The sequence below is a fragment of the Coregonus clupeaformis genome, chromosome 7, assembly GCF_020615455.1.
Source record: "Coregonus clupeaformis isolate EN_2021a chromosome 7, ASM2061545v1, whole genome shotgun sequence".
Lineage (NCBI taxonomy): Eukaryota > Metazoa > Chordata > Actinopteri > Salmoniformes > Salmonidae > Coregonus > Coregonus clupeaformis.
Genome location: NC_059198.1, coordinates 67,361,815 through 67,371,547, shown reverse-complemented (window position 1 = coordinate 67,371,547; position 9,733 = coordinate 67,361,815). Strand labels below are relative to the sequence as shown.

Here is a 9,733-nt window from a genome sequence, read left to right as displayed (position 1 = left end):
GTTCAAGAACAATCTGATGATGAATATAATTATATTTATATGGTATCATGCACGCCAGTTGTGTACAGAAGGCCTATGATTAGATAAATACTCACCCGGCAAAACCTTATGATATATTGATTTAAAGCTTCCATCTTTGTATAACAAATCCTTGTTCAAATGATACCCATAACGGCACATTTATGTTTAAAATTTATATTATTTCCAACAATATGATCTGTGTTTGGGAGGTAGAGAGGTTGTTGTGTAAAATACACACCAATCATGTTAGACAGGACTCATTTGGTATTTTTGTATGTCTGAGTGGAACTGGAACCATTTTTGATAAAAATATTTGTAATTCTCTACTTTCTCTCAGCCCAAGGTAATGGAATGCCCAGTATGTAAATGTGGTGTGTAGGTGGTAATGTTTACAAAAAGGTTATAAAGAGTTTATGAAATGACAGAGGCTTTGAATGACACATATCAGTGCTATTGCTTGACATTAGAACATAAGGCTTGGTTATCATTCAACTACCATTAGAATGTTTATTTCCAGTTATTTTACTGCGTGTGCACTATGATGACAAGATAGACCTATTGAGCTATTTCATTAGTTTCACTTTTGTTAGATGCGCTTGTCCCATCCTGATTCAGATACCATGTGACCCAGATATACTAAATATGATTAGATAGGCAAATAGCACACATTCACGCCATCAGTGAAGGACCCTTATCCTAAGACACAGTGTCTGTTCAACAGCCCATTTTGTTCATTAACCTCAGGCATATAAGAGGTCCTTATCAGTGCTGCAGTGCGTGATTAGGCAGCCGCGGACAGTAAGGTGACTCAGCTACAGTGCGCAAGTACAGGGTACTCAGACACAGCGCTGCCTTTAGGGTTGTTCCTAATAGCTAGAACAGGAGGAGAGATCTTGGGCAGTGTGGGAGTAAATCCAGGTATTACACCCTCTTTTTTCTCCCACACATACAAACACACACCACTTGGACCTGTATTCACACAGGTTTAGCCAACACAAACACAGCTGCTTACTTGCTCTTCTCTCGCTTCTCTTTTTTTCTCCCTCTCTCATACCCACATCCAAGACATCCTTGTTTTCATTTCCCATGCCCATCAGAGGGGAAAAGAGAGAAGCAGAGGATGGCAGGCATGCAGATTGAGGGGGGTGATTGTTTTGACAGTTATGTAACTCAGACTGTCTGGCTGCTCACATTAAAGCCAGAGAACAGACCAGTTAGACATTTACACCAGTTCACTGCCAGTGTTAATAATGGGAGAGGAAGAAAATCAACCAGTCAGGAAAACCTCAATGACTTTTCCACAGCGCTCCAATCTGATGGGGTCGTGTCCTGTTCGGAAACCCGTCTAGTCCTTGGAATACATCCGCTACCCATTCACTGACAAGAGAATCACGTGCCCCATTTAGGAGGAGAATCAAATATATTGTATACAGCCTACTTATTGTATGTAGGATGGCTGTGATCAGGGGGGAGTGGGAGTATACAGTATATGAAGAACCAATGTGAAATCAGGATTAGTATTTCAATAGGTATTCATAACTGCATACACAACATTGTTTCGCCAATACTTTTCAAAACCATAAGCACCAAAAAGCCACATCTAGGACTGTGAACACTTTTTTTTTTTTTTTACTGAAACCAATATAAGTCAATATCATTAAGGAAGGGATCCCTTCCACAGAGGAAACAGTGTACTCGCCTCATCTCACAAGCGTTTAGCTTCCCACATTACATCACTGTAACTACTATCAAAATCACAAGGACATCTACAGTAGTCAGCATGTTCTGTCCACCCAAAGGAACGTGTCTGAATAACAGGATATGTCAAACCCCTCCAGATAGAAGGTACTAGAAGGCTATGTCCTCTTCAGTGCTCTCTTCCACTGTGGAGCAGAGCTGACCTCAGCCTGAGCATGTGCGTGTGCGAGAGACTTTTCTACAGGAAGTGCCCTCTCTATAAAGGAAATGATACAGCAATATAAGAGAGACGGATCTTGGCATGGTCCTGCTTAGTAGGGCGGAACGTTCAGAACATTTAGAATTGAGATGGATTGTGTAGTTCGGACAACGCTGATAGATATGCACTATATTTGACCTCTGAGACACACTGAACATTCTGCCCATTTGAATAAGGTGAGAGTGAAAAAGAGAGGGGGAGAGAAATATGTAGTAATACGCTGCAATCCCTCCTATCACATTCCTCTTATGCAATATCATCACACTCATGAGGGCTCCACTTCACAAAACATTCTAGGTACTTATAGCGTCTTCATATACAAAGGATCCTAAGAGGCTGATAATGATCACTTAGTGCTGTAAATGTTTAGGGGAAAGTGCCAAGTGTTATAGCAGTGGGTGAATGTGGACTGGATTCCATTAAGAGAACATTGTTGGGGGTAGAGGCTCACAATAATGATTTGCCTGGACCATCAGTAAGAACCCTCGTCACGCGACAGAAAGACGGGCGCCACTTGTTTATGTGTGTGTGTGTAGAGGAAGGATCAGGTTGTACCTGCATCCCGAACATTACAATGGTGACAGGTGATTAGTAATGAGTGATGATGGGGACCTTGAATAGGACTGGGAGCACCTGTGTACTCCCTCAATGACTCATTGTGTTGCTATAGACTTCCTATTGACAGGATATGGAAATGGGGCGTACTGTGCTTATTCACTATCCACTGGGCACACACTGGTTGAATCAACGTTGTTTCCACCTCATTTTAATGAAATGACGTTGAACCAACGTGGAATAGACGTTGAATTGACATCTGTGCCCAGTGGGTAGGGTCGGTCTGACCTAGGGCGCTGCACTGATTATCTGATCTATAAATCAACCCAATTTGTAAACAAATGATAAATCCCTTTCATAGAGATTAATGTCAGTGAAACTGTGCAAAGCCTTTCTCTTGTGGACAGACGTTAACACAAAGTAGATGCAAGATTTTGGTTCTGGGTTGCCGAAATCATGTGCTCAGACCCACGTGAACCTACCTGGTGATATAAAGAACCCTTTTAAACGGCAGTGCTTTGCCATCCTCTACTGTATCAGTAAACCCTATAGGCTATAAAAAAGCCAGAAGGGAGCTGGCCTTTGAGCCCCAAGTGTCCAGCAGACAGTGTCTGGTGGGGTTGCGCATTTCACTGAATGTCAGACTCCTCATGTACTGTGGATCTAGCTGCCCTCACGTTCCTGATGATGTGAGAGGAGTGACACGTGTTCCCTTGTCTCATCTCCCAAAGGTGACATGGCACAAACCCACACTGACCCAGCCCACTGCTGGAAAGGGCAAATGCGTGGTGGGGGCAGTTCCACATGAAAAAATACACACCAAAAACCTGCACGTGCACCTGCACATAAGCACACACACAGAAACGTGCACACACACGCGCCTAGATAGGACAAACACCTGTAGAGGTCTTTGAAAAGGTGACATGTGAGTAATAATTTCAGGTGCTTGCTGGTGACTCATCCTACCACAGGGTCAGGGGTGACTTTGTGGTGTCACAGGTGGATGCATTTGGAGGGGGGGACTGAAAAAAGATGTGGTCTCAAAAACAAATCCAGATGCTCATTGTTCAGTGCCTAAAGACATAAAAGCAGAGGTATTATTGTATGTAGTGGCAACTTAAAAATATAAGGAACTGTTACTGTTACGCTAAAACAAATCCTGCCCACTCAAAATCATTAGGTGCATAATCTCGGACACCAAGAACTAAAATCTTGCATAATTGTGTCAGATATGTTACATGCATCTGTCCACGAGAGATTATTAGGTGCATGACATCTACATTAAACCATCACGTTTACATTTTTAGAAGTCAACATGGGTTTGCCAAGTATGCACATTGTGGTAAAAGTGATAAATTGGAAATATAAAACAAATTGAGCAGGATAAAAAATATGAGACAATATTTATTTTGACTGTAACCAAGGAGCACTTGATGTTACATATTTTATACAGGTTTTGTTGCCCTTGTGGTAAAAAAATGTGATTGGAAAAGATGGCAGCAAAAAATAGTATTGGAACTTTAACAACTCTGAAACTACACATCCAAACCATTCTCTCTAAGAAATTCTCCATCATATACACATATAGTTTTATCATTGGTGTAAAGTAACTAAGTAAAAATACTTTAAAGTACTACTTCAAGTAGTTTTTTTGGATTCTGTACTTTACCATTTTATTTTTTACAACTTTTACTTCACTACATTACTAAAGAAAATATGTACTTTTTACTCCTACATTTTCCCTGACACCCAAAAGTACTTGTTAACACTTTCGAATACTTAGCATGACAGGAAAAGAGTCAAATTCACATACTTATCAAGTGAACGCGCAATCATCACTAATGCCTCTAATCTAGTGGACTTCACTAAACACAAATGCTTTGTTTGTAAATTATGTCTGAGTGTTGGAGTGTGCCCCTGGCTATAAAAAATAAATTGTGCTGTCTGGTTTGCTTAATATAAGGAATTTGAAATTATTTATAGCATTTACTTTTACTTTTGATACTTAAGTATATTTTAGCAATTACATTTACTCTTGATACCTAAGGATATTTAAAACCACATTATTTTAGACTTTTACTCAAGTAGTATTTTAGTGGGTAGCTTTCACTTTAGTCATTTTCTATTAAGGTATCTTTACTTTTACTCAAGTATGACAATTGGGTACTTTTTCCACCACTGAGTTTTATTAATAAAAAAGCATTATCAAACAAACGGCACTTGATCAGCAATACGGCAGTGTAGGCTTTTGTCCAATGATATCTGTTTATATATGAAGGTTTCAGTCCATTTGTGCCTTTGAAGGTTTCAAACATTTGTTGCGGAAAGGGACTTCAGGAGCTCTGTAATTGGTCTGGCCTTCGAACTTGCTTTGAAGGAACACCCTGGGTACACAAAGTCCTCCTTCTTATTGACCGTTTCTCGTAGCACGTACTCATTGGTTACACTCGAACCCCCCCCCTCTGAACAGGTCAGCTAGGAGCCTGAAACACAGAAGGTTCAGATGAAAATGTATAGATTGTACATTGGTGACAGCCGGTTAAATGGCGTCCTTGACAAGGCAAGAACAAGATGTATGTCAGGAGACGTGCAGTATTATCATAAGGAGAGTTAGACTTGGAATACGGAGGAGGAATGGAGGGAAAAAGAGAGGCAGAGGAGGTCTAAGAGAGAGAGAGGGAGGAAGAGGGTGAGCTTGAGTCGGTTAAAAATGGCAGAAAAAAGGGAGATGGTTTGTTAAAGGAGAATGGTAGAAAGTGTAAGCAGAGTGAGTTGAAGACAGGAGGAGAAATGGAAGTGAATGAGGGCGAAGTATCGGAGGTGGTCGGTGTGGTGAAGTTCTCGGAGCCCGAGGTTTGCACCGAGGGTCGGGATAAAGATGAGTCTGTGACAGTAGGAGTGAAGTTTTTGGAAAAAGTGGACCCTTGCCTTTTGGCTGATCCATTTGTGGTTTCAGGTTGGGTGAAAACAGAGTTGGGTGCTGTGGAATCGGTGAGGGTAACCAGAAGTGGTCTAGTGATAATTGTTTGTGTTTCTGCTGGTCAGAGGGAGCAGGAGCTCTGTGTTAAAATGAATGGGGGGAAGAGATGTGAATTGTTTTGCTCTCAAGAAAAGGGCGCCATTGAAAGGAGTGATTACTGGGGTAGCGGTAAATGTGAAAGCTGACCAACTGAAGGAGAAGATTCCCGTGTTTGTGATGCTCGCGCGCTTGGTGAGACGCAGACAGGGTGGAGTGAGTGGAGAAACAGTCGAGTCATTGTCTGTTCTTTTGGTTTTGCCCGACAAAGTGATATTAGGATATATAAGTTATCCTGTACGAGCTTTTGTGCTGAATACATTACATTGTTACAGGTGTCAAGCTTATGGGCTTGTGGCAGCAGTGTGTGGGAGGGAGGTTCCTAGGTGTGAGAAGTGTGCAGAAGGGCATAGGACCAAGGAATGTGTAGCATTGGGGAAAGCAGTGGTATGTGTTAATTGTAGGGGTGCCCATGCGAGAGAGGCATGTTGAGGTTTCCAGGGTTAGAGTAGTGCAGAAGTTGTCATATGCTGAGGCAGTGAAGAAAGTAGAGGAAGATTGGTCAAGGGGAAGGGATCCTGAGAGGAGTGGTGTGAGAAGTAGATCTATACCAGTACAGTGGGATAAACCAACAAGTGATATACACTACCAGTCAAAAGTTTGGACACACCTACTCATTCAAGGGTTTTTCTTTATTTTTACATTATAGAATAATAGTGGACATCAAAACTATGAAATAACACATATGGAATGTAGTAACCAAAAAAGTGTTAAACAAATCTAAATGTATTTTATGATTCTTCAAATAGCCACCCTTTGCCGTGATGACAGCTTTGCACACTCTTGGCATTCTCTCAACCAGCTTCATGAGGTAGTCACCTGGAATGCATTTCAAAAGTTAATTTGTGGAATTTCTTTCCTTCTTAATGCGTTTGAGCCAATCAGTTGTGGTGTGACAAGGTAGGGGTGGTATACAGAAGATAGCCCTATTTGGTAAAAGACCAAGTCCATATTATGGCAAGAACAGCTCAAATAAGTTAAGAGAAATGACAGTCCATCATTACTTTAAGACATGAAAGTCAGTTAATATGGAACATTTCAAGAACCTTTAAAGTTTCTTCAAGTGCAGTCGCAAAAATCATCAAGCGCTATGATGAAACTGGCTCTCATGAGGACCGCCACAGGAATGGAAGACCCAGTGTACCTCTGCTGCAGAGGATACGTTCATTAGACTTACCAGCCTCAGAAATTGCAGCCCAAATAAATGCATCACAGAGTTCAAGTCACAACACATCTCAACATCAACTGTTCAGAGGGGACTGTGTGAATCAGGCCTTCATGGTCGAATTGCTGCAAAGAAACCACTACTAGAGGACACCAATAATAAGAAGAGACCTGCTTGGGTCAAGAAACACGAGCAATGGACATTAGACCGGTGGAAATTTGTCCTTTGGTCTGGAGTGCACGGAAGATCGCCGATGTGTATTTCCCACCGTAAAGCATGGAGGAGGAGGTGTTATGGTGTGGGGGTGCTTTGCTGGTGACACTGTCTGTGATTTATTTAGAATTCAAGGCACACTTAACCAGCATGGCTACCACAGCATTCTGAAGCGATACGCCATCCCATCTGGTTTGGGCTTAGTGGGACTATTATTTGTTTTTCAACAGGACAATGACCCAACACACCTCCAGGCTGTGTAAGGGCTATTTTACCAAGAAGGAGAGTGATGGAGTGCTGCATCAGATGACCTGGCCTCCACTATTCTCCGACCTCAACCCAATTGAGATGGTTTGGGATGAGTCGGACCGCAGAGAGTGAAGGAAAAGCAGCCAACAAGTGCTCAGGATATGTGGGAAAAAGCATTCCAGGTGATGATGGTTGAGAGAATGCCAAGAGTGTGCAAAGTTGTCATCAAGGCAAAGAGTAGCTATTTGAAGAATCTCAAGTATAAAATATATTTTGATTTGTTTAACACTTTTTGGGTTAGTACATGATTCCATTGTGTTATTTCATAGTTTTGATGTCTTCACTATTATTATACAATGTAGAAAATTGTATAAAATAAAGAAAAACCCTTGAATGAGTAGGTGTTCCAAACTTTGACTGGTACTGTATGTTTCAGTAAGATTGGATTTTTGGCATTTATAGCAATGGTTATCAAATCTACTGCAGGGCTGGAACGTAAGTCGGAAAATAGAGGTTGTGGTGGCAGCTACGGAGAGGTATTTTGGTGGTCAAGACTTGACATCGGAAGAGTTTCAGGTTGTGTTAAGTGGCTGTGTCCCATCCTTTCAGGCTGTTGGCCTGAAGTAGGACTAAATAGATTTAAATAGTGGAGTATGGTATTTTATTTTATATTTTTATGTTTTGTGAGTGTAGTGTTAGATGGTAGGGTATTAGTATTATTATTTGTTTGTATAAATTTTTTAAAAGAAAAGTATAAGGGAGTTATACTCCAGTCTAGTAGGTGGCGGTAATGCAACATTTATTGGATGCCAACTGCCGTTAAACCTCATCGAAGAAGAAGAAGAAAAATGTATAAACAAAGAAAGAGTCCCATAGAAGAGACCGACTGCTTACTGCTTGTGCGTTATGTGATGAGAGAAAGAAAGAAAGACAAAAAAAGCTAAAAGAACTACTACGAGGGAAAATGTAGGAGAGGAAAGAGAAAGAGGAATGGACTGACCTTTGGAGAAGAAATAAGACCTGGTGCCGTCCTGCCTGACGAGAAGTTCTCTCCCAGTTTGTTCCGGCCTTAAACCTCATCATGGCGTGGTCATACAGGCCATAGTCCCTGAACAGAATGATGCCCCCTGGCTTCAGAACCTGACACAGAGTAATGTCAATTCAGTCACGAGTTATTTTGAGGGTGTTTAAAGTGTTTACTGCAGTTTCATGCTTTTCCCTCAGCCCTGTCTCACCCTGTAAATGTTGTCCAGAGCCTGCGCATCTTGTCTGGGTGGATGGCTGAGAGGACGAATATGAGCGTGGCCACATCCACACTGCCCACTGGGACATTACCCCTCAGATCATCTTTAGTCAGGTCACACTGGAACGCACTGCAGCGCTCAGTGCAGTACAGGGAGTGTTGCTGAGGACAAAGAGAAAATGACTCTGGACATCAGGGTTGTTTTGTTAAAAGTCTCACTGGCTCCGGGTCATTAGTGGTACATCTTCTTACCTTCACAAACTCCACAGCTCGTGGTGAGAAGTCACAGGCATAGACAAAGATGTTGAGGTCTTCCTCCAGTAGTGGGAAGATGCAGTTCCCAACCCCACAGCCAGCTTCAAGCAGGACCAGCCTCTGGGCTTCAAACTGAGAGAGAGAAACGCACCATATTGAGATGCACCCTAGTTGGGAACCTAACAACATCCCACACCATCTTCTTACCTCAAGGCACACTTTCAGTTCTTCAAACTCTCAGGTGGTCCAATGCCTATCCTTGAAAAAAGTTTGTAGTGTTCCTTTTGTAAAACAAGTCCCAGTTTTTCTGTGCCTCCTTTTCCAACTTTATCTGCTTGAAGTCAGACACCAAAGTCTGGTCACCTGTCAGTTTCTCTATCTCTTTCTCATTCAAAGTCCTGCCAGTAGATGTTTTGCTTTGGACAGGTTGGGTAAGACATGGCAATCCGTCTTTGGGTTCCTCTCCAGGGAGTACAACATTGGCTGTGTCGTCTTGCTTTGATAGTGCCATAACTTGTAACGACTGTAGGTAACGGTAGTAGCTAATAGCAGAACTTCCTTGACATTCTCAAATCTATTATATTTCATCAATCCATATTAAATGATCCAGCTAATATTAATAGATGGTACTAACACATTGTAGTGTTAGATAGACTGCTAATGAAAATGCACGAAATATTTCACATACATTTTTAATGAACGCAAATGTTCCAGAAATGTTCTAAGATTTCTCGTGTGGCATGTAGTCTTCTTCGTCCGTGTGGGAACAGTGTTTGATTACGATGATTCCGGCCGGTTTATATCAGTCAGTAAAAACGTTGTACTTCATTCGTGTAGGTGAAAATTTTTACTTATAGATACTAATACATTGTTACTAATTCTAAGGTACTAAATATGCTGATTTGTGGGTGTTTCCTTTGGAGTCAAACCAAGCAGGGTTCTCAGATCCTATCGGTGACATTTCCAGCACTGGAACAAAACAGGAAAATAAGTGGTCAT

The 9,733-nt window shown here is 41.6% G+C and overlaps 1 pseudogene; it reads right to left on the bottom strand.

Moving 5' to 3' along the window:
* Positions 1–4,814: 4,814 nt before the first annotated feature.
* Positions 4,815–9,247, bottom strand: LOC123491287 (annotated as a pseudogene).
* Between the last annotated feature and the right edge of the window lie 486 nt (positions 9,248–9,733).